This window comes from Colossoma macropomum, unplaced genomic scaffold (genome assembly GCF_904425465.1).
Source record: "Colossoma macropomum unplaced genomic scaffold, Colossoma_macropomum, whole genome shotgun sequence".
NCBI lineage: Eukaryota > Metazoa > Chordata > Actinopteri > Characiformes > Serrasalmidae > Colossoma > Colossoma macropomum.
In genome coordinates, this window is record NW_023494810.1 from 21,390,620 (window position 1) to 21,416,210 (window position 25,591).

Genomic DNA, 25,591 nt, shown 5'->3' on the forward strand with positions numbered 1-25,591 from the left:
TGTGCAGCTGCACGGTCAGCCCCCAGTGCTTTTATTTTTAGAAGGCTCAGCCATGTCATTCGCATGCCCTCCACTGGGTACTCTTGCAGCTCAAGTTCAATGTGAAGTGGCTGTCGACTGTCCGTTGAACAAAGGTAACCATCACCTCTAGCATCAATCACGATAGCCCAGCTGAAGGCCACTTGGCCTAGCCATGCACTACAAATGCATTCTTTCATAGCAGCCATTGCAAGGTTGGACAACTTTCACAAAGCATGAAATTTTAAGAACGATATTCATTTCAGATTCATGTCAACAGTTTGCTGTTTACATCCTGCCCAGATTTGAAAAGCTGCAGCAACAAAGTCCAGCTTGGCTGTGTAGTATTTTGCACTGGAACCTCAACATTATCTAGTTACCCCTTTAACCCCTTACGTGGCTAGGACCTACCAGTGGGCCCAAAGTCTTATTGCACAATTCTATAACCTAAAAATAGCTCTACCACTTTGCATTGAAGTCCCTGTAGTTACTAAATTTTAAGCCGGGATTTTAAGAGGTTAAAGTCCAACCTATTCCAATGGAGACCTTAAGGGCCTTCTAGGCCTTCATAGAATTTCCAGGAAGATATAAATACATAGCTGCCTTTTTTAGTTCATTTTTATTGCGCAGAATCATGTGCATGTTTTTTATGCTCCACATTAATAGTCCTATTTCAAGTTTTGGTTGGATACAAAAAGTTTAAGATCTTGAAACTCCCATTAAAAATTGTGCAATCAGGATTATTTCCTCATAGTATCTAGATAGATACAGCCAAGCGAGCTTTCCCATTGGTTAGGCCTTCAGGAGCTGGAAATATTCAGGATGTAACAGAGGAATCAACTGAATCCAGTTTGCTTTATCACTAAACAATTCATATTTTGTTTTACAATAGGTGGAGCTGACTTTGTGAGGAAAACATCACTCTAGGCCTAAGATACACCAGTGACTGTGAATGCGAGTAGTAGTTTAAGCAGGTTTCAATCAGTTGTTAGAAATGGAAAACAGTGGTGGCAGCTCTATGCCAGAACTCTTTACTGAAAGTGTCTTTGTAGAACTGCTACATACAAGATAAATATATGTAAATGTCTGCTACATGCTTCAGACAAAGTGATGAATGCCTTGCACAAGGTATGAGGTTGAAAGGGATATATGCCAGTGTACTGTGAGCTTGTCCAGCATTGCAACAGTTGCTACAATGCATTTGTGGGTGGAGCACAGCAGTAGTCAACTATGCGTTATATCTGTCAGTGTGTGCTATTTTTATCGGGTTTGTTCATCTGTAGGAGGAAAGCAGTGCAGAACACTCAGAAGTGATCATGCTTGTGCCTTATTCCCTGCTAATACACCACTTATTGTGGTGTAAGAAAGAGACAAAATAACAGCATTCAGAGAGAACTTCAGTACCATTTTTTAAAGCTGAAGGAGCCACTAATCTACTCGCTTGACACTGGCAGCTTTATGTAAGCAGTAACTGCAAAATAATAATGTGAACAAATACACAAGTACCAAATATACAAGTACCAGTCGCAGTTTGGTTAGCACGAACCTACAGAGTGCAAAATGGCAGAAATGAAGCAGTTTTGAGAGACGTTTGAACAAGTTATGATGTGCAACATTACTTGGTTTTCTTACACTTACTTACAGTGTACTGTAAGTAATGACACCATAGAACATCTTGAGAGCAAAATGTCCATTGATGTCCTTCTAGTCCCATTCATTTAGAAGGCCCTTTGGTTTGGAATACACATAAAAAGGCCACTGTGAGCTTTCTTCCTTCAAAGTCTCCCATGCAAGCTGTTTGGAACACCCTGGAAATAATGACTAAAACAAATATTGTCAAACTGAGATATATTCGCAGGCTCTGTGTTGTTGAATGCACACTTTTAGGGTCCTCCTCACCACAGGCCTTGTTTTCTCTAGCTGGATCAGTCAGGTCAAAGGCTCTTTCTTGGAGGAACTTTGAAGATGAAGCTGAAATGTTTACTGTTGTTCCTCTTGTGCTGCAGCCCCTTTAGAAGAGGGCTTTTGGCAAAATAAGAGATTGAGCTCAGTGTGGCGTAGCTTTGCACTTAGAATCTTTAGCCAAGCAGGAGGTATCTTCTAATTAGTTGAGCTCGTGTTGTGTAGATGGAAACCTCATGAACGGCTCCACCTTGAGCTTAAATGAATTGGTCCCCTGCATGGTTATGGCACGAGAGCCGTAGAGATCTGATCTAGAGCAGGAAGCAGCAGGAGCTTGGGCTAAGCTATCAAGACATTAGAGGTTTCACAAGCGAAAGGGGAGTTTAATTTGCACTAATGAGTTCTTGGAGCTGTCCATAGACCTCTGATGTAAACAACAGAGGAAAAAAACTCTTCACCAAGAGTTGTTTTTCAAAGGTGAGATGTTCATCACATGGGTATATTTATAGTATAATTTTAACCCCCTGAACTCTAGGCTTATTATCCTGGCACTAATTTTAAGACTTATTACTTTGTAATCGCTTGTTTGGTACATTCAGTGAAACAATAATGTAGTTATGAGAATGAGAAATCATGGACCCCTATACCTTTAGCCTTAAGAGGTTTTGAAATAGTGATTATATTTTAATAATTACTTGGTGTAAAAAGTGCAGCTTTCTGCAATGAGCTGTTGAATACTCTTAAATTTATTTCAGCCTAGCAGTCATTTGCAATCTGATTTGCCTTATCACTAAACAATTCACCAAGGGGCATCTATCCACCAAATGATGAGAAATTATAATGACAATAATGTTTACAGTAATGGAGTCTGGGTGAGAGTCAAGCTTTGTCATGCAAGAAATAAATGGATATTTGCCTTCTATAATCATAGTCATACACAGGACTGAAGGCTAATCAACATTACGATGAACAAACGACGCAATTATCTTTCCAGTCTACTTGGCAGACCAAGCCATGTGTTTAATTCCTTGCTACGACTTATTAGCAATTAATTCATTTATTGCTGGGTGGATTTTTATGAGCCGAGTAGTTGCTCTCTGAATTGAAATGTAAACTTTGAGGTCGTCTGTTTGACCAGTTATAGAATGGTCAAAATAAGTATTGCAGCTACTCTGCTTTTTATATAATGCAAAGAGAATGCAAAGAGAAGATATGATAAAATTATGAAAACATGGAAACAGACACAGGATTTGGCACAGCTTGGCAAAGGAATTCGGTATTAACTAAAAATACAATTTACACAACCAAAAAGCTAATATACTAGATTTTATGTATAGACACACACACATACTGTACAAAACTCAAAAAACACCCTTCATTTATGCAATTTCCAGTTAAAATGGCCATTGAATACAAGTTATTAATTTTTCAGCTTCACTTAAAATGCTGAAAACATATATTTAACAGAAGTGCATTCACTCCTTTCCTTTATTACGGCTTCTATTATTTTCAAGAGACATGCCTTCCTTTTGTTTAAAGAAATCTGCAGGGATATTTCTCCACACTTCCAAATTTTAGTTTTAAGCCCTATTCGAGTGAGATTAGTTTTACCAGAGGAGGTCCAGCATTGTAATATGTGCATATTTTGACTGGCCGATTCATACTGCATAGAGGACCTCTGTAATTTCCTCAAATTACCCCAAATAGCCTGGATCGAAAGGACATTTACACCAGGCACCACACTTCTGAACAATAACAACACGCTGTGCAGCCAACGGGCAAATAGACTAGCATTAGGCTAGTAAAGAGGGCTTATTCAACTTACCAAATGTCACCCAACAAGACAGAAAACGCATTACCTTGCGAGAGGAACTTTCAAGATATTTCATTATGCTTCTCCTTGTTATTTGGCCATTACCAAAATTCAGATTTCAGTAGTCTTGTCATGAACTTGAGGATTATGGGTCAAATCGAGCTTCATTTTAGCTGATGGCTTTGTTTTTACAAAAAAAGAAAATGAAGGGAGGCGCTGTTTTCTATGAATCTTCTTATTTGCCAGCTACTTGTTTGAACCATTTAAGGTGGAACTGGAAAATTCGAACAAGAAAGCTGGTGAAGAGGAAGCCTACTTTTTCTATTTTTTCTAAGCCTCTGTTTTCTATTACCCAGTTTTCTTAGTACATTACTGAGATGTCGATTTGAGCCGGACTACTGTTACTGAGGAGCTCTGATTTTGGCAAATTATAGGAGGTAATTTGCTCCAGAATTACTGCTTAACAGACTTGTAAAATCTACAGACATAGCAAATTTGTACTGGAGCTTGGAGCTCGTTGGTCACTCAAAATACAACACATCCCCAGGTAATACTAATCCTGCTCGAATAGGGCTTTAAAAGTTGGTTGCATTTTATGCTTTTGATGATCCAAGTAATCAAAACACATTCAGTGATTTTGACTCTGGGGTGGTCAGTCCATTATTCTGAAAACACCAGCAAACAAACATACACATCCTCTCAGACCCATAGCACTGAGTTGTCCTCTCACAATGTAAGGATGGATGGAAAACCTAAGTATTTTTTTCAGATCTGAAGCGAGAGTGTTGCTTGATTAGTTGTCAGATTTTTCAAAGATGAAAGCTTTAAGCACTGTTTATCTGATGGTGACAGGTTTGATGGTCTTACACAGTTGTTAGGAGTCCCATTTTCTCTGTATCTTTTAATGATTGTTTGAACTGCATGCTTTTCTCTAATATCCCTTTGACTTTGCCTTTTCTTATGCAAGTGGATAATCTCATATATAATCTCCTTAGAAATTAGAAATATCTTACAAAAAAACAATAACTTGTACTTAATAATTGTTTTGATGGCTGAAAGTGAAATGAATTTAGTGCAGTACTGTGTGTTTATATATTCACACACAGTACTGCGCTATATATATATATATATATATATATATATATATATATATATATATATATATATATATATATACCAAAACACCCACTCACACTTGCACATCCAGAGCATCCCCCTTGTGTTTTCCTCCAAACAGCCTGTCCTGTCCCCATTGTAACGCACATGCGGCAGTAGCGCGCCCGACGCCTGCCAGCACACTCACGTGTGTGAGCCCAAGCATCCAACATGACACCCACACACACACATACACAAACCGCGTCCTGCACATAGACAAGCAGGGAAGGGATAAAAACCTTCAGCTTAGCCCCCCTCTGAGGGGCTTGCGGAGGAGGACAATCGCAATCAGGCTGCTGGTGAAAACTCAGGGAGAGAGAGAGAGAAAGAACGAACAAGCGAGAAAGAGGAAGAGAGCGGGCTGCTTGGCAAAAGCTAAAGCAACTGCGCCAACATAGTCGCCAAGAGATGTGGGCACATCCAGCTAGATAGCAACAGGGGAAAAGAGGGAGGGACAGCAGGGGGATGAGAGATAGAGAGAGACTGCAAAAGAGAGAGAGAGAGAGAGAGAAAGATAGTGGGGGGGATGGTTGGATGCCGATCACTTCAATGAAATGACAGATGCATCCTCCCGCATGCACACACACGCACACACACATACACAAAGCTTTCAGTGGCACCCCACAGCAGCCTTATTTTGCGAGCGTTCCGGCCACGGAATTTCAATGCGACACCAAGCACGCCCCTCTCTCGCTGCTGCCAAGTTGATGGAAAAATCAGGACCGCTCTAGTCCTATGTGCACAGCATGCCGACGACAACTGGCACGCAGTGGCGACGAAAAAAGGAAAAAAAAACATTTCCCGAACTGATCCCTGCATGGCACAACTTGAGCTAGCCTTGGAACATCGGCTAGTTTTTCCATTCAGTGTTCAGCTCCAGTGTCTGAATGTTATATCAGAACTACTCATAAAGGTATTTGTCTTTCCTATCTCTTCTCCTACCATGTAGTTCCATCCCCTAGCCATCGTTGTCTTGATGCATACTGCATTGCACCTCAAAATGCACAGTATGTACATGCTCTCGCAGTAGTTGCATATTCAAGTTAAGAAAGCAAGCGGTAAACTTCCTTACCATCACATGACACGGAACATCTATGTGCATCACAGGCGCTTTCTCGTCTTCTGCTCTTCCTCTCCTCTTTCCTTTCTGGCTTTTTTGTTGCCTTCTTTTCCACCTTTTTCAATCAACCTGTCTTCTTTCTCACGTCGCCGCGTTTAGCACCTCTCCCAGGATTACGCTTACAGACCTGTCTTTAGCCCCCGACCTAAAGCACTGTATCTTTATTACTGACACTGTGTAGGCGTGCTACAGAGGATGGATCTGTGCTGCTCTCTCCCCTCCGTTCACTCTCTCTCTCTCTCTCCCTCTCTCTTTCTCTGTGCGACTGTTACTGTCAGCGGCTAGCCCGCTTGAGCGGCGTAGACAAAGTGGAGGCAAATACCCCCCCTTCTCTCTATGCTCTCTCTCTCGCTCTCTCTCTCTCTCTCTCTCTCTGTTTCCCCACCTTACCCTCTCACAAGTCACCATCTCTTGTTCTGTCCATTTCTCCCCCTCTCTGCAGCCTCTCTTTTTTCCTCCTTGTTCATTTCTCTCTCTCTCTCTCTCTCTCTCTCTTTCTCCCTCTCTCTCTCTCTTTCTCTCTTTCTCTCTGTCTCTCTGTTAGACAGCGATGTGAAACCTGCTATTTCACTGTCACTTGCTCCTTTGCCGCCAAAACAGGGCTGCAATTGTCCCTCGTTTCCACGGCGATGCAGCAAAATTGAGTTCAAATCCCCCCCCCCTTCTTCTTGGAAGGCACTCATGTAACTTCCATAGAAAAGACTCAGATTAAGCCGAGCTTATTAGCCAGCCTTTTTATGAGCACAGCACACTTTCTTGGCAATTATCATCGATTGTATGATCTCTGATTTAAATGGGCAAACAATACGTGCTGTACAGCCACATTTGTTCTGCAACATCTACAATATGGTCTCCTAATGACTAACTCTATACAAACTCACCCACTCACTGACCACTCTCCCAATATGTAGGTCCACTATATGGGTCCAGAAACAAGTGCAGCTCATCTGTTGTCACAGCCATCTATTCATAACAGGTTGCAGGGCTGCTGTTTGCCATTTGGGTGGTGGATCATTCTTAGCACAGCTGTGACAGTGACATGGAGGTCTCCACAGGGCCAGACATGATCTCATAACAAGAAAATATGTCTGGGGAGAACTTGTCACATTTTGGTGCTGGATTTGTGGTGAAATCCGCCGCAAACAAGGGTATGCCCCCTATAAAAGATGCCGCCCAAAGTCCTCCAGTCCAGTAGTCATGAACCCTCGTCATGGAGATCTATCTTTCTGTGGCATCTAGTTTTAACCACAAATGACCACACCTGCTCCAGATCACTTATCCAGAAGTCCTTGGCTGGATGCAGTAGTGTTAGGTCAGGTGAAGGTGCACGTTAGACGCAGACTGGAACCAGATCTACAGGAGGATGATTAATTCAATAACACCAACAAAATAAGCTTGCTAGCAAAATGCTATCTTTGGCTGACAGGACTTGCAGGGAGTTTTTCCCATACAAGAAATAACATTTATTTTTACTGCATATAATGTGTTCTTCACACAAATGACACACATCAACATGCTTAATTGGAGTTTTCTCAGGGGACTTTTCAGCCATGCTAACTTACATTACAGCCATGAGCAAACAACAGGCTTCTGGTCCATTGGACCAGTGGTCATGTCTTAAAGTGTGGAAGGTTTCCACTGTTTTTGAAACAGATTTGTACACAATTAAAGGATTGTAGGAGACTGAAGGTATCAAAGGATACACCAGTTTTGAGTCCTTTCTACCAGAAAGATTCCAGAGACAAGCGTGAAGGAAAAATTTTAGTCTCAACAAAATTTAACAATTTGTTATATAACAATTATTGTAAGTTAAATTCTTTGACACTGGCCTCGTCCCCAGCCCAGGTCTTGGAACGTCTGGACCCTCGCAGATCCTGCCGAATATGGACAGCTGGGGCAGAGCCTAAACCTTGGCTAACCAGGTGGGGACCAAACTGGCAGCAGTGGGGAGGAAAGAGGGGAATAACGAAACACTGGCATCCGAAAGCAACAAAGCAGATGCATAAGGCAAGCCATTTTAAAGACAGGTGGAAGCTTGTAATGGGTCCGAGTATTGAGTGACGTAGTATTGGAGTCTCCCTGGTAGAACTTGCGCTAAAGCTTTCATTTCTCTAAAAGAAAGGGTACATTTCTCTGTCCCATTTGAAGGATCCTAAAAATCCACATAAAAACAAGGAATGCAGGCTTCTTTGGCTGCATCCTTGGTTTTGAGACACAGCTAACAATGACACTTTGAGCTCTGCCTTCATGAGGTATTGGACTGGTTTAGAAATTACACATTCAATTTGTTACCATCCTAATAAGTGTACATCTACCCACAATCAGCCTAAAATTTCTCATGGTTGTCCTCATTACGAGATTATATCTGGATCTGCAAGACAACTGAAATGGTAGTGGTGTCGAAGTGTTTGTTGGATTGGGTGCAGCAGTGTTGATGGGGTTAAGAGTGTCTGCCTTCCAAAACTATCCAGAGATCGGTGCTCGGAACTTGTCCACTGATGAATGACTATTTTTGCATAGCAACAGATGTGCTAGTCTCAGTACACCGAAGAAGGGTTTTATAATAAAGTGACTGGAAGTCATTTGTTCCATTAGTTACTGGCCATTTGCTCATATTTAATGGCAGTGTATGAACCACATTAGTCAAGATAAACAGCCATTGAAAAGGCAACACTGTCCATGCGTCTTTCGAGGAACTGTTTTCACATTACATGGTGGAAGTTGCACAAAAAAGTGCCTACTGCAGATTAAGGCATGTTTCCTGGGCTATAATATGTTTCCTGGGCACTCTTATGATATCATAAAAAGAAATAAAACAGCAACAAGAAGCTTTTCAACATTAAAGGTTTGACTGTAGATTCACTCCAAATTTGTCAGAAGTATTTTTTATGGGCATGACATGAGAGTTTTATTCTCTTTTACAGAGCTGAAGGAAATGCAGCTGAATTCCTTTAATTTTTTTGGAACATTTCAGTTATTGGCTTGAATTATTTTGACAGCTGGATGGGAACCTTGGAGACTTGAGCTTTTAAATGTGGTCAGATATCTCATGAGTGTTCCTGTAACCATAATGAGAAGATGTTGATTGGAATTTGTATTGTAGCATCGGCACAGAAGAGGTTGGACAAGGATGCACCTTTATTAGCTTACTCACACTTACAGTGGCTGAGCACGTACTTGGTGGCTAGACTAAACAACAGTGGGGTAACCGATTCAGCAGGTTTTCATGTGAAGATTAAGTTAAATCATTACAAACCTTTTGTGGCAAATTTCTAAAGACAGATATGTGTCATTTACAAGCATGTAACATGACCTGTTTTAGCTGCATTATGATGTCTTCTCCTGGGATGAGAACATTTTCACTGTTCATGCAGGTGCTTATAGGAATAACCATGTTACAGTGACATGACAGAGTCTGAGCATGTACAGCTTGGCCAAAAGATTGATCAGCTTTGACCTGGACCGCGGTCAGTATCCCTGTGGCTGTGGAAAGAGCAGATCAGCATGATTCCTGACGTTCTCGGCCATCTCTCTGTGTGAAGAGACTTCACACGAGGCTGAATCACAGAGCGTGCTGGATCACAGTTCGGACAGCTCTGCTGTCTGGGGCCAATTTGGCCCCTATTCTCTCAGCGTCACTTGGTGAGGGAGCGTTTGGTCGATAACACATGCTTCACTATTACTGCTCTGATGTCTATTTGAACAGACAAAAGATGATTTGCTCCTCGGCGGGAGCAGCCAGTGACTTCTTTGAGGCTCAGAGAGCAATAGAGAGAGAAGACGTGGGGAACGAGGGAGGGAAAGAGAGAAGAAAGAGAGAGTGAGAGAGGAAGACAGAGAGAGAAGAAAAAGAAAGAAGTCTGGAAAGGGAGTGAGAGAGAGGGAGAGGAAGAAAGAAAGAAGAGAGGAAGAAATGGAAAAGGAAGGAAGGAGACAGGGAGGAAGAAAAAGAGAAGGAGAAAAGGAAGGAACGTGAAAGAAAGGAAGAAAAAATGGAAGGTAGGAAAGAGGGGGAAACAGGAATGAAGAGAGAATGAGGGATGGAGAGTGAGAGAGAGAGAGTAAGAAAGAAAGAAGAGAGGAAGAAATGGAAAAGGAAGGAAGGAGAAAGGGAAAAAGAAAGAAGAAAAAAGGAGAAACATGAAAGAAATGAAGAAAAAGTGAGGATGGGAAGGAGGGGAAAACAGGAATGAAGAGTGAACGAGGGATGGGGATTGAGAGAGAGGGAGAGTAAGAAAGAAAGAAGAGAGGAAGAAAGAAAAGGAGGGAAGGAGAAAGGGAGGAAGACAGAGAGAAGGAGAAGAGGAACGTGAAAGAATGAGGGATGGGGAGTAAGAGAAAGGAAGAGAGAGAAGAAAGGAATGGAGAAGAAAAGAAAGGAAGAATGAGAGAAGGAAAGCAAGAGGGAGAGTGGGAGGAAGAAAGGAAGAGAGTGTAGGAGAGCGGAAAGGTTAGTGAAAGAAAGAGGAACAAAGAGAAGCTGGGAGGAGAGTGGAAGGAAGAGAGGATGAGGGAAGGAAATTGAGAGAAAGAGGAAGAAAGAGAGAAGAAAAGAAGGAAAGGGGTAAAAAATAAGGAGTAAAGAAGAGCAGGGAAGAGAGGGAGGGGATAGAAAAGAGACAAGAAATGAAGGAAAGGGGGAGAGGGACGAAGGAAGGAAGGGAAAGGAGGGAAGGTGAGGGCAAAGGGGAGTGAGAAAGGGAAAAAGAGAAGGTGGGAAGAGAGTGGAAGGAAGAGAGAATGAGAGAAAGTAAAGGAAGGAAGGAGATATGAAAAAGGAGGAAGGGGATGAAATAGAGAAAGAAAGAGAAAAAGGAGGGATGGAGTAAAAGCTGTATAGAGAGACGGAGATGGTGTGGTGCTCATGGAGTGAGGGGAGTGTAGAAATTGAATGGCGTCGGGGCCCGGCTCCATGCCGCACGCTTGACAAAACCATGCTTAACCCCGGCCTCTCCTCCACCCTCCATATTTCTCCCTCCTGTTTGGACGGAGGCCGCAACAGGAATGCTTTATTTCACGACAAGTGTGGCAGAGCGAAATTGAATGGTGGAGGCCTTATTTCATTCTTGTTTCAGATAGCTTTGAGCGGTGGTTCGTGACTCTGCGCCAGGGAAAATGATTTTCAAGGCCAATGAGGGTATAGCGGGGCTTTTCTCTGTGTTATAGACTCACACCCGTCCCTTCTTTTCCAGCACTGCCATCTCAAGCACGTAATGCAAAACTTGGTGCTGGTTTTGGGTGACCAGATGTCCCTGTTTTCTGGGGACACTCTCCATTTTTGGTGGCCTGTCTCCAGCTGGAGTTGTTCCTGGAAATGTCCGTTTTTTAACTTTGAATTAAAAACAAACCAGAAAGCCCTAAGAAAGTCTTGGCAGCAGCGCAGATGGGCAGGCCAACAGAGGGAGCTTGCTGCTGCTATCTGCTAACCACTTCTACCACTTGCTCGCCTAGTTTTACACTGTAATCCCGCATTTTGTTTTAACTCAAAAAAAGTCTGTTGCGCATAAAACTCAGTATATCCCACATATTCTCAACAATTTTAAGTTAAGAGAACTTTTTGATGATTTTGTACACTCAAATGGCATTTTTGAGTTGAATTAACGTATTGCTATTTAGTTTAGTCTGTTGCTATGGCAACTTTGAAACCCCACATTCAATTGTTTCTTTCTCTTTAAAGATGCTGAACAAATGTGTGAAACTGAGTGAAGCTAAGTAAGCTGTAAAATACAGTTACATGTTTGTTTTGTTAACACGATCTTGTTAGATAAAACGTATATTTCTTTTCCATTGGCTCCTGGCTCCATCTATTTACATATTGAGTGTTTCTTTCCATTTGTTTTACTCACCATCAGTGTGCTTTCATTCCACCCAGGCTGGCTTTCCTCAGGCGTATGTTTTTTATGTATGCTTTACTCAGCTGCTTGACATTGTGTTGTTGGCTAAAAGTGCAGGTTATCGTTTGTGTTGGTCAGTGACCATGTTCACAGTAAGGTTAACCCTTCGGGGTTTGGTGGTCAATATGACTTAATTAGAAAAAAATTCTCAATTGCCTAATGAAACATATAGTTCAATTGCAATTTCAAGACTTTAAGTTAAAATAATTCGAATTTATGAGTTGCACAAACATGTGTTTATGTTAGCCTAACACAAAAATTAGAGTTATTCTCCTGTTTTCATTACACATTTCTTAATTTTTTAAGGCAACCGGTTTCCTCAAATTTTTAAAGTAAATTCAACTTATCCTTGCTTACAGTGTAGAGAATACTGCTGTGTAAAACTCGACCAGAAGCTAGAAAGTCAAAAGATTCCACAATGCCATGAATGTCTTATCAAGACATAAGGTAACCCAGGGATTGAAAGCAAGGGTGGTGTTACGGGTCTTGACTCATACTATCAGGTGATAGGTAGGCTTATTTGTATAGGCATACAATGTACTTGAATGTGGGCTACCACGCAATCTACAAATAGTGCCTCATTTTTTTTTAATTGCATCACTTTTTCAGCCATCTACATATGATATATGCCATATGTTGATAGCAGCTGTCTCTGTCTCTCCAGACCTGGAGCTAGCCCAGGGGTGTGTTTAGGGGTCTGGCTATTGGGCTATTAGTTTCACTGACCATGATATGCTACTGTATGATTTTCTGACACTGATTACAAAGTTAGTTAGTACCCAATTTTATCAGTTGGCCTTCACATTAATTTATTACAGTATAACAGTTACCAGGGTCAAAATACATGAAACTGGAGCTTATAGATTAAAACATTGGATATTGGACCACCAAACAGAAATCTGGCCACCTTAGGCTGGTTTCATGAAAGTTTTCATGAAAGAAAAAACTCATTAAGGATCTTAAGATGAACACTGAGAATTGTGAGAAAGATTGGTAACACTTTACTGTAACTTGCGGTTCATAAGGCTACATGACACCTACAAAAGCTTGTCATGACCACTGACATAACCCCACATAATGTTTATAAATGCTTTTTCCAATAGGTGTCATCTGTCATAAAGGCTGCTTTAGCTAACTTTGATCAAAATTGGCAAATATAACCTTTAAAGTGAATGAAACCTAATGCTCACCTCAGTCTCTGCTCAAACCCTAAACCTAAACACTTTCTGTAAATTCCTAGTGGCACCGTAGGTAGCACTGTCGCATCGTCACAAGACGGGTCTGGGTCTGCTCCTCTATACAGCCTCCACTCTTCTGTGAAAGCTTTTCCTTAGATTTTAGAAAGGAAAGGTTTCTCTTTACTGAAAAAGGGGGCAAACCATGGAAAACAGATCCAGGCCATTATTCCTCCTCTGCCAAACTTTTGGCACTATGAATTACCATTCTTCTGGCATCTGCCAAACCCAGTTTTGTCTGTCAGACCACTGGATGGTGAAGCGTGATTCATCACTCTGTAGCATGTGCGCAGCTGCTCGGCCATGGAAACCTAACCCATCCAGCTCCCGATGAACAGTTCTTGTGCTGACGTTGCATCCAGAGGCAGCTTGGAAGTCAGTGTTGAGCACTGCAAATGAAGACAGACAATTATAGCACGATACATGTTTCAGCACTTGGCAGTTCTCTACTGTGTGCTTATGTGGCCTACCGCTTCAGAGCTGAGCTGCTCCTCATTGTTTCCACTTCAGAATAGCAGCACTTACAGTTGACCAGGGCAGCTCCAGCATTTGATTAATTAATTTGCCGTCATCTATGGAGACTGCATGCTTGGTTTTTTCTGTGTAGGGATAGTTAGTAGCAAAAAGTAGCCCATTACAAATTACTAATTACTTCTCACAAACTGTAACTGATGATTTTTAAAAAATGATCTTATTGCTCATTACTTCTACATCACTCTGTAAAACCCAGACACATCTGTACCAACTGGGAAATACAAGGGAAAACTCAATAGTCCTTTCAGTGCTTCATTTAGAAAGAAACAGACAATCACAGTAAACAGAATTTAAAAGGCCTGTCACCATTCCTGCCTAAATAAGACACAGCCTGACAGTAATGCTGATTAAAAATGTGAATGATGGTTTGAAAACCTAGAAATTATTCAGTAGAAACAGTTCAAAAACATCTGCCTCAAAATAAAATCTTTGTGAATAAATTGTGATGCTTGCATAGCTGTTTCTGAATGAAAATATGTCTGGCCTATTTAGGTGAGATTGGAGGTTTCTCTTCTTCAGCAAGGGGATCTTTATCTGTAAGTCTCATATTAGTATGATTGGATGCTTTGACAGATCATTCTCTTAAAGACGTATGTCAGTTGCACATAGATGCTTATTATAGGGCCCATATCATATCATTCTTGAAATAAAACAGTTTGATGTTGTATGTAAACATGCTTGTAGTTTTCAGTTTATTCTCCAGCACAGCAGTCAATATATGACAAATAAGCCCATTTTGTATTCACTGTTGCTTTGATTTCAGGAAACACAACGCATTTATACACATCTGCCTATTTTAGCCTCACCCATTCATGCTGAAGTTATAAGGAGTATTTCATTCTGGACTGCCTTTCGAATTAGGTACAATACAGAGCAGCCAATAAGAACACAGTTCTTTTATAGATTTCAGTCTTAAAGGCACAGTAATAAGAGTTGTTTAATTTTAAGTGATGATAAGAAGTTAGAAAATCAGAAACACTTTATTTGGAGTGGCCCTTTGTAGATTATTAAGAAACTCCTAATAGATTATCAGTAACACATCAACAGCATATCAGTGAAGCAGCAGTAGTGAAGCATCTGAATATATGACCCTGGCTCTTATCCTAACCCTAACCTTAACCTCAACCCAAAACCTAATCCTAACCCTAACCCTGGGCTTAATCCTAAAGCTAACCCTTAACCTCAACCTAAAACCTAATCCTAACCCTCATACGTTTTTGACATGTTACTGAGAGTCTGTTGAGTGTTTGTTTTATCTAAAAAGGACCACTCAAAATAAAGTGTCACTGAAAGTAGTCGTGTAAATTGAATTATGACTGGACTGGGTACACAAATCTGCACGTCATATGTGGACCTCAGGAAAAAAACATAATTACAAAGCAAATATAATGTACAGTTCAGTCCATATATGGAAATTAACCTGCAAAAAGAGCTCATTTTGAATCAATTGTTTTTGTGATGTCACAAAAAATAACACATTTAAAAAAATACCTGCCTTTTCAGGCCACAGGAGTTTAGCTCCACCCCTTCATAGTGAAGTCATAAGGAGTGTTTGAGCTCGGATTACTTGTTGAATGAGACAGATTGAATTCAGGGCATCCAGTCAGAACAGTCGTACTTTGCATACGTGAATTTCAGACCACAGGAAATAAAACAGCCTGGTTACGTGGAAGATAAAGAGAGGTTGATTTTGGTATATAAACTGTCTAATGTGGACCTTGGGGGAAAAAATGAAAATGTACCTTGTGGGACCTTTAAGTCGGTAATTGAAAGAACTGTAATGCATTACATTGGTTTGTTACAGATAATGTTACTGTAGTGTACTGTACTGTACTGTAATAACATTATAGTAACACACTACTTTGTAACACGTTACCACCAACACTGGATTTTATGCACCTGTTAGCATTGGGTGTGGCTGAATCTTACTCTGATCCTACACATTGTCTACTTTTGACAATGTAGTGTATATTTTTTTAATAGGCTTTAACCATTAGGTTATTTTACTTTAATTAGCTTAGCACATGCCAAACCTAGAATGCAGGACACAAGAACTAAGCATCCAAAAAAGTTTAGTAAACAAGAGCTGGAAGTGATGCTAGAGTAAGTTTATTAGCTAGCCAGCTAAGCTAATTTCTAGTAATTAAGCTATTTAAAGCTATTTTAGAGGGTGTATTAACTATTTTTTTGCCATACTCATTAGATGTTACAGTTACAGAGGTTTGCCTTAATCAACACTGTTTGTGTGATGCTATTGTAAAATTAAGTAAATATTTAAGACTGTGCATTCTTAAAGAATAGCGAACCTGGATTTTGAATGCTGCTGTGTGATGAGAGGATGAGAGGAAATAAACTGTTGGGCATTTTCCAAGTGAGAGGAATTGAATGGCAAAAATACAAGCTGTTTTTCATCTTCAGCCAGACAATTAAAAAATGAGACAGGGACTGTCTTGCCGCATGCTGTTTTCCTTAATGGTCCAGCTGACCTTTTGGTTCTGTGGGTGCGTACTGAAACGGCCAACATGACAGAGAGGAGCGCGCGGGTCGTCGGCACCATAGCGACTTGCTTGCTGTTGCTGCAGCATATTTCACACAAAATGCAGAAAAGCCATTATAGCCCAATTAATGCATTTTAAGTAGAAATGCAATATGAACTCCATTAAGATACAGCAGCCAAAAAAGCAGTTGGACACTTTAAGTGGTTAACTATTGGTAAAGTTTAATGCAATTCTTTAGGTCATGTCATAAAATGGTTAACAAAATAATTAACAAAATACTTGTTTCAAAGAAAAACACTTAGCACAACATCGAAGTAATGGTCGACTCTTTATGAGGACAAAGCCTGGAGAAGAATTCCAACCAGACTGAGCTAAGAGAATTGGAAAGCAACTGACTGCACTAAGGGAACTGGAAACATCAAAGTCTGGGACTGTTTTTCATACAGCGTTGTCACTGTTGTATTCATTGATGGGATCATGAACTCAGACATGTACAAAGACATTCTGGATGCAAACCTGCAGAATTCTGCAAAGAAACTGCACAAATAATAACAGTCTGGAGAACATCAGCTGTCTTTTGAAATACAAATAAAAACAGAAAGAAGGATTTGCAAATTCACTTTGATTTGTGTTTCAGTGAAAACAGTACAAAGTCAAGATATTTAATGCCTTACTTCACCTTATACTGATTCAGTGTAAGCTCATTCTGAAAGTGATGCCTGCACAACTTTCAAAAAAGTTGGGACGAGGCAATTTGAGAATAGGAATATTGTAAAATGTTCAAAAAAGATCTTAAGCAAGTGATGCAATAACGTTTGGGTACATTAGGAGCTTTCAGGAAAGGCCAAGTACTTTATAGGCAAGAACAGGTTGAAGCCTGCCAATAAGTGCTGCCTTCTAGGTGACGTCTTTTTCAGGGGTGTCTTTGGCTTGGCTCTGTCAACATGACATGCAATGGAAAAATAGCAAAAAAAATTACTTTTAGAACTGGTGTCCTCAGTACTCAAACAATTATGAAGCGTTAAAGTTGAACACAGTGGTAAACATGTTTATGTTCCGATTTTTTTGGAGTGTGTTCAAGCATCACAATTTGGAATGAGTATATCTAAAATAAATCAATGAAGCTCATAATGCAAAACATCAATATTGGGTTTTTGTACTGTTTTAAATTTAATACATCTCAAACTGAATTTACTTATCTCTGCTTTCTGTCTTTATGTGCATTTCATAGAAGTTATGTTTGTAAAAGCATGTTGGTGAACAAAGGCTGCATTAATGTGACCAAAATTACCTCCATTTAATTGGATGAGTAAAACATTAAGTGATTTGTTTGAGGGCTTATGTACAAATTATATCTAACACTATTGCAAAGACCAATATATTGACTAACCAGCAATATATTGTACGTATGGTTGAAGAATGAAAGATTGCAGGATGCAGCCTTTTCTATATGCTCTACAGTTCACACACAGTGTTATGGTAAATCTGTACATTGTACGAGCACATACACCTCATCTATCATGCTCTCTGTACTGCAGATAAAGCATTTGAAAGATGCGGTAACATATTTCATGTTGTATCACATGTACTGATGTAGAGGATGTAGAGGTGTGTTCTCGTGATGGATTTTCATAACAGCATTGTAAAGGTGTTATTGTGTGCAGCCACTCATGTGTTTCTGTGTGTGTGTGTGTGTGTGTTCTGAGTGTGTGTGTGTTCTGAGTGTGTGTGTGTGTGTGTGTGTGTGGCACAGGGTCCTGGCATTGACACAAATGCAGTCACAGTTCTGTCTCAGTCAGCTGCGGCTCTCTCAGGGAGTGAGCAGCCGATTTGTGTTTGTCACACTCCAGCGCTGCTGTAATGAGGCTATCTCACTTGCTCCCTCCCTCTCCCTCTCTCTCTCTCTCTCTCTTGCTCTCTCTTAGTCTCACTCTTGCACTCTGTCTCTCGCACTCAGTCTGACCCTCTTTTTTATCTCTCTTTCTCTGTCACTGTCTCTCTCTCCCTCTTATTGTACCTGTCTCCTGTTTGTTTCTCGCTGTCTGCCTCATCCTCTTCTTCCCCTTCTTTTTCTCTTCCTGTCTCATCCTCTCTTTTTCTTTTACTCTTTCTCTCTCCCTCTTTCTTTCTGCTCTCATCTCTCTCTCTCTCTCTCTCTTAGTTTCAGACTCTCTGTCTTCCTCTCACTTTCTTTCAGTATCACTCCTCACTCTCTCTATCCCTTTCTCTCTCTCTCTCTCTCCTCTCTTTCCCTCTCTTTTCTTAGTTTCTGACTCTCTCCCTCTCACTCTCTTTCACCCCTCACTCACTCTCTCTCCCCTTTTCTCTCTCTTATCTTATTCTCGTACTCTCTCCCTTTCTAACTCTCTTTTCTAACCTCCTGTCTCTCTTTTCTTAGTTCAGCATCTCTCTCCCTCTCAGTCTTTCTCACAGTTTCACACCCTCTTCAATTTTCTTTTCTTCTCTCTCTGTTACTACCCCTGCTTTTCTCTCTTTTTCTCTCTGTCTCATCCCTTTTCTCTCAGTTTCACACCTCGCTTGGTCTCTCCATCCACCCCCCTTTCTGATCCTATCTCTCTCTGCTCCCTCTCTTTATCTCACTCTAACGCTCTCTTTCCCACTGCCCCTTTCTGCCCATCTCTTATTCACTTCCTCTCTTTCTTACTCAGCCTGACTTCCACGCTCTCTCTCCTTTCCTCATTTCTCTCTTTTCTTAGTCTCAGCCTCCCTCCTTCTCACTTATTTTCTCAGTCTCACCTTTTCTTTCTAACTCTCTCTTTCCTTCTCTGTTTCTGCCCCCCTCACTCACCCTCTCTCTGTCACTTTGTCTGACCCATTCTCTCTCTCTCTCTCTCTCTCTTTCTGTCACTCACTCTCACTCAATCTGACCCTATATCTCTGCCCCACTCTTTATCTCACTCTCTATCTCTTCCCCACTTTCTATTTTTCGCCCTCTTTCTCTCGCTATTCGTAGTCTCTGCCTCTCTGCCTCTCTCCCGCTACTCTTTCTCTTCCTTCTGTTCTATTTGCTGTCTATCCATCTCTCTTTTCATCTCCCACTCTGCCCCTTTCTCTCCTCCCTTCTTTCCTTCTCTCCCTCCCTTGTCTTTATTCCCCTTTCCATTTCTCGCTCTCTTTCTCTCGCTATTTGTAGTCTCTGCCTCTCTCCCTCTACTCTTTCTCTTCCTTCTTTCTGTTCTATTCTCTGTCTATCCATCTCTCTTTTCACCGCCCACTCTGCCCCTTTCTTTCCTCCCTTCCTTTCTTTCTCTCTCTCCCCTGTCTTTCTTCCCCTATTTTCCCACTCTTCTCCCTGTTCTTCTCTTACATCTTCTGTTCTTTTTCCACTCTCTGTATTTATCTGTCCTTCATTTGCATGCTATGTTTTTTTAACTTGTTTATTTTTTTTCTTTTTTCATTATTTTTTCTCTACCTTTGCTCAAAACTACACTGCATCAGTCTGCCTCTGAATAGGCAGCCTCCCTGTTGACACTTGATTTCATATGTTCTGCAGGTTGGAAGGACATGTATATCAGTGAGCTGGAGGAGCAGGGAGTCTGGAACCTCTGCGTGATGGATGGAACGCTGTTTACCTCCTCTCATACCGAATGCGGTCGTGGGCCTGGAGAAGCTATGGGCCAGATACCATTGTCATAGGAGAACTAGGGAGGGCATTTCAGTCAAATTTGTTAACTAACCTTTCTAGTAATTGTACTGGTGCTGGTACACTTCTGTCAAAGTGTTCACTCACTTCCAATTTTTATACATCATTTTTATGCATCAAATCATCCAGCAATATGGTGATACAATACACTATTAGAAAGCTTGAAATCTCAAGATTCAATTCCCATAAACCATTTTATGATCTGTTATTCACAGCAGTTACAATCGTCTCATTTGCAACATAAGCGCCGAATGAGCAAACACCAGCAAATGTGTGGGTCCTTACATTCAAAGCTTTGCCACTATCCACAGAGGCACCATAATCCAAAATCTGTGGTCTTGATAACATGGCAAGAGTCACAGATCAGTTTAGAGATCTGTGAGTCAGGCAAAAATTAACTCCTCCATTCTAGCCTCTGTTACTCTGGGTCAGTAATTCATACAGTTATTCTGACTGTCACCTTTCAAGTGAGACCAAGATCATGACAGTAGCCCAAAGTATGAGGGACCAGTGCTCCTTTTACTTTGGGTGTGCTGTTTCAGGCAAAAATGGGGATATAGTTAAATTTATAAGACATTATTTGAAAAAGACTAATAATAAAACAAAATAATTATAGGACTCTTGAAGCCACCACACATCAAACATGTCAGATGGCACCAGAAAGAGTAAAGCTACTCAGCATCTTTACAGATACTGTACTATGTTAAAGAGGAATTCCATTGAGTTTTCAAAATTTCTGCATAATTAAATAGTTAAGATGTGAACAAAGGGGTTTAATGTGAAATGCTCGGTTGTAGAGAAACTCACTGAGTCATAGTTCACAGTAGTGGTGATAAGAACCAGACATCTGAAGAGTTTAAAGCTTCAAAAAGCCACCTCACAGAGGGTTACTACATTCAATGATTACAAATAAGCTGGCTGATGCCTGAGACATTGCTTTTTGCGATTTGCGTTTTGGCCTACAAACAGATTTGGCGAGGTAAGTGCAGAGTGTTGTAAACTGAAAAAAGGTTCTGTGCAAGTGCATTTTTTGTTTATCAAGGTACAAACAATGTAAATGTACCCTCAAAAGTACAACTGTGGTTTTACAGTCCAACTGTGTATCTTAAATGAGTTTTTTTTCCTAGAGAGAAGGTACATTTTTCTACATTTCCATAACCTAATGTTTTAAAACCGAACAATAAAATACAAAGCCTGAAGACAAGACAGGGTGTGTGGAGTCAGTAACACTTAAACATATAATTGTAATGGATTATGGTACCCTTACTGAAGACTCTGAAGACATACCCTTGAGGGTACCACCCCAGTCACAAGAAGGGCACTGCCCTAGAGACAGCTTATTCAGTTTTTTTCAGACAGCACGAGGCAAAATGGTCCCCAAACAAAACTTTTTTTGGTTTAGCGCTATTTTACCATTTACAACAGGTCATTATGGATACACAAGGTGAATAGGTCATTTTATAGTCGACATCATGGTTCCTGGTTCCTATCACCACCACAGTAAAGAAATTTGAGTCAATACATTTTTCAACAATGAACCATTTCACATTAAACCACTTTGAATGACACTGTTTTTATCTTAACCATTGAATTATAAAGAACTTTGTAAAAATTTCCGATATTGCAATTCTCATTTAAACCCAGAACCAGACCACAAATCAAAACTATATGACAGGTGGCTTGACAATTACAGCGAAAATAGTGTCAGTGTAAATAGCTAATCTATATTAGTGGGGCGCAAAATGAACTTGAGCTTGTTGTATATGAGTGCTTTTCTGTGGTGTTTCCCTACGTGCTATAGGTGCACTTTTAAATTTGCAGAGGCCCTCTGGTGGTGTGGTCGTGGATCTTCTCATACAGTGTGGAGAAACCTTTAGGTGGCTGCAGTAATCTTTCAATGCTTCCCTCTTTGGAAATAGATCAACTCTGACCAGGTCTACTGTTCTGTAATGTATGTAGTATGGAGTTCAGATGTTCCTTGTTCTTCAACGTCATCATCATCAACATCAAACTCTGACTTACCTTATTCCTTAACCATTTAATTATGCAGAAAGTCTGAATTTCCCTTTAACCTCTTTCTGTCAACCCCCGAGTGGCTCCAGTGGAATGGAAATCAACTAGAATATCTTTATTAATATAAGCAAATACAATATTTTCCTTGTAACTCTGCTATTTTCCTTGTAACTAGGACACTGTTGGCTTTCTTAGTGTGAAATTTGACTTTGTGTTGAGCTGCTAGGGAGCAATGAGGGGTGAAAAAGGGAGGGGCGGAGAACCCCCTTCTGTGATTTACATAGACTTGATATTTTTTATGTTAAAATAATCGTGTACAACTGCCATCTGCGTGCACAGCAAAAATTACTATTTAATCATGATTAATAAAAACACTTATAAATGTTTACTCATTTGCTCGCCAAAGAAGACAAAAATCCTTCTAAAATCATATGCATTTCCATCAGAATGAATTCCATCAACTTTATTGAAGGACAGAAAGGCATAGTTCCACTGAGGGACCTCCAAAACAAGTGGAAATTGCATCTTAGACCTACTGTGAAAAGGTGTTAACAATCACAGCAATTGTAGCATCTAGACAGAGAGGCAGAGACCTCGAACACATGCTGAAAGAATATTTACCAACAGAATAACATTATTACAACTCTCAGAACTTCTCCAGAGCTCCCTAGTGACTCCTGTGGCATTGACTTTCTGTGTTATTGTTTCCCAAATTCTTTTTTGTTTTGTTTTGTTTTGTTTTTTGAGCCAAAGTAGAATCATACCCCTGTAGAATGTTATATAAAAATGTTAGATGGAGACTCATTGTCCTTACACTTGTGTGCGGCTTCTTCCATTCTACTGGCAACGTATTTCTATGGAGATTGCATGCATTTCAACACTCATGCCAACATGAGTCTGTCTTAAAGTAATTGAAGACACTGAATTCGAAAAGGTATCAGGACACTGTATATCCAAAGGTGGGAGACACCTGCTCATCCAGCATTTTTTCCTGAAATCAAGGGTTAGAGACAGTAACAGCCTCTACTCCTCTGGGAAAGCTTTACACTATATGTTGGAACATTGCTATCAGGATTTGATTGCACAGGTCCACTGGAGAGGTCATGTATTGATGTTGGATGAATAGGATCACTCCAGTTCATCCTGAAGGTACTGGATGGAGTTTCATCATTCCCGAAAATGCAGTTCCACTGCTTCCCAACCCAGTGAGGGGGCTTTAAACCCATCTTGGCATTGGGCATGGTGACCTTAGGCCCATGTGCAGTCGCTCAGTGCTTTTATTTGGAGATTACACAAGCTGTGCATGCACAATTGAATGACTGTGTCAGTAACCTTAAAGAATCTGAATTTGTTAATAAGGAGAATGTCTGGATATTTTTAGTGTATCTGGCACATCTCTCTGCCCAGCGTTTAACACGTTTCCTCTTCCAAGAGTGTGGACTTCTTGTGGTCTGTCATCTCTAACGGTCACTGACAGTGATCATAGGGTGCACAGAGTGAACAGCCAGCTGTCTCTTTAAAGACATGGCTGCTTTGTGATGGTAATGCTACAGTCTGAAAATACCATATTCAGGGAAATTGCTTCATTTCGTTCTTGTCATGGTCCATCCAGCTGATCGGAGGCAAAGCCCCATTTTCCTGTACACATGCATCTAACATTACATATCTGTCGTAATTATATGCTGCCTGTCAAAAGTTTGAGGATAGCTGTCTTCTTCTGAAGTTTTCCAAGTAATGTCTGATGTTACTTCTCAATTAAGTAAGAACAAAACAAAGGTTTTGACCAAAAGTTAAAGTAAAACAGCTATTTTCTAATGTGTGGCTTTCTTTTGTTACACTCAGTTTCATGATCATTTAAGTGTTTTGTTGGTATGCAGAGCAGGTTTTGCCTACATCATTTCCAAAACTATTATTAAAAGCACACATTGAAATTGTCTTCGCCCAAAGGCGGTATGAAAACACCTGACTGCTAATGAATGCCGACATCAAACAAAGGGATAAAATATGTGCGCTCTGGCCTTCTTCCCAAGGGAGTGCTGTCACAAATATTTACACATTTTCCTGAAAATAAACACAAAAACTTTATCTTTAAAGCACTATATATCCAAAAGTTTGTAGACACCTGCTCATCTCAAATCAAGGCTATTATTAGGGAGTTTTGCTGCGGTAACAACCTTACTCTAACATTGCTGTGAGGATTTGATTGTATTCAGCCATGAGAGCATTAGTGAGGTTAGCTACTGATGTTAGATGATCAGTTCTGGATCACAAAATCCAAACCAACTAATCTCAAAGGAGCTCTTTAATATGAAGATTATCACTAGGACAAAGAGAGTCTATGCAATGAGAGAGATGTATGAGGCAGATGCTCACAGTTTCAACCACAGCTCTGGATTCACACAGTTAAGAGTTTTCGTTTGGTTTATTTTTTGTATCAATTTGATAACAGCGGAGCATCAGTAATAAACCGTGCTGTATTTAGTAGCATTTAAAAATCTGGATCTGCTTATCCAGAAACATGCAGATACCCCACATCTCAAGTGGAAGACACCCCATCAAGTTGAAATTACTGCATCATGTTGAAACTTCTTACCAGGGTGAAGAGCTGGATGGTGTACTTGCTTGCACATTGGATTTCAACCATGTTCTATGCCTGGATTGGTAACCAACATGAATGTATACAATTAATCTACATTGCAGTTTCCCAGCACTGGTCCTGGAGTACTCCCTGCCCTGCACATTTTAGTGTTTTCCCTGCTCCCAACACACCTGATCAAATGAATCAGCTCTTTAACAAGCCCTTCTTGGGTTTAGGTGGGTGTGTTTAAACAGGACAAAATGTGCAGCGCAGTGGGTATTCAAGGACCAGGGTGGGGAACCACTGATCTACATGATCCAGACTGCATAACAAATAACAAACAGTAGTCAATGATGTGCAAATCATTTAAACCCTATATTTAATTGAAAATAGTACAAAGACAACATCAAATTCTAAAACCAAGAAATTTTATTGGCCCATATATGCCCCTTTTGAATTTGATGGCAGCAACACATTCCAAAAAAGTTGGGACTGGGACATGTTTACCACTGTGCTGCATCACCTCTTCTTTTAACAACACTCTGTAAATGTTTGGGAACTGAGGAGACCAACTGCTGTAGTTTTGAAAGTAAAATGTTTTCCTGTTCTTACTTGATACAGGATTTCAGCTGCTCAACAGTTCAGGGTCTCTTGTCGTGCCATATGTTTTCAGTGGTTTACAGGTCTGGCCAGTTTAGCACCTGGACTCTTTTACTACAGAGCCATGCTGCTGTAATATGTGCAGAACATGGTTTGACATTGTCTTGCTGAAATTAGCAAGGCCTTTCCTGAAAAAGATCATCTGGATGGCAGCATATGTTGCCAAAACCTGTAAATATCATTCAGCATTAATGGTGCCTTCACAGATGTGCCAGTCACCCATGGCATGTGCACTAATGCCCCCCCATACCATCACGGATGCTGGCTTTTGAACTGTATGCTGATAATAAGCCTGATGGTCTTTAGCCCGGAGGATGCAGTGTCTATGATTTCCAAAAAAAATTCATCGGACCGCAGAACACTTTTCCACTTCACCTCAGTCCATCTTAGATGAGCTTGGGCCCAGAGAAGGTGGCAGTGTTTCTGGGTCCTTTTATATATGATTTCTTCTTTGCATGGTAGAGTTTTAACTTTGTGGTTTCAATGATGAGCTGTGACAGTCAGTGG

General features: G+C 40.6%; 1 protein-coding gene across 1 annotated transcript in view; it reads right to left on the bottom strand.

Annotated features, from left to right (window-relative positions):
- The window catches only part of lrrn2 (leucine rich repeat neuronal 2), an 84,883-nt gene extending 78,451 nt beyond the window's left edge, over nt 1-6,432 (bottom strand). The window contains exon 1 of the mRNA XM_036559828.1: nt 5,961-6,432. The gene's annotated coding sequence lies outside the window, so the exon portion shown is untranslated. The remainder of the gene's footprint in view (nt 1-5,960) is intronic.
- Nucleotides 6,433-25,591: the final 19,159 nt, after the last annotated feature.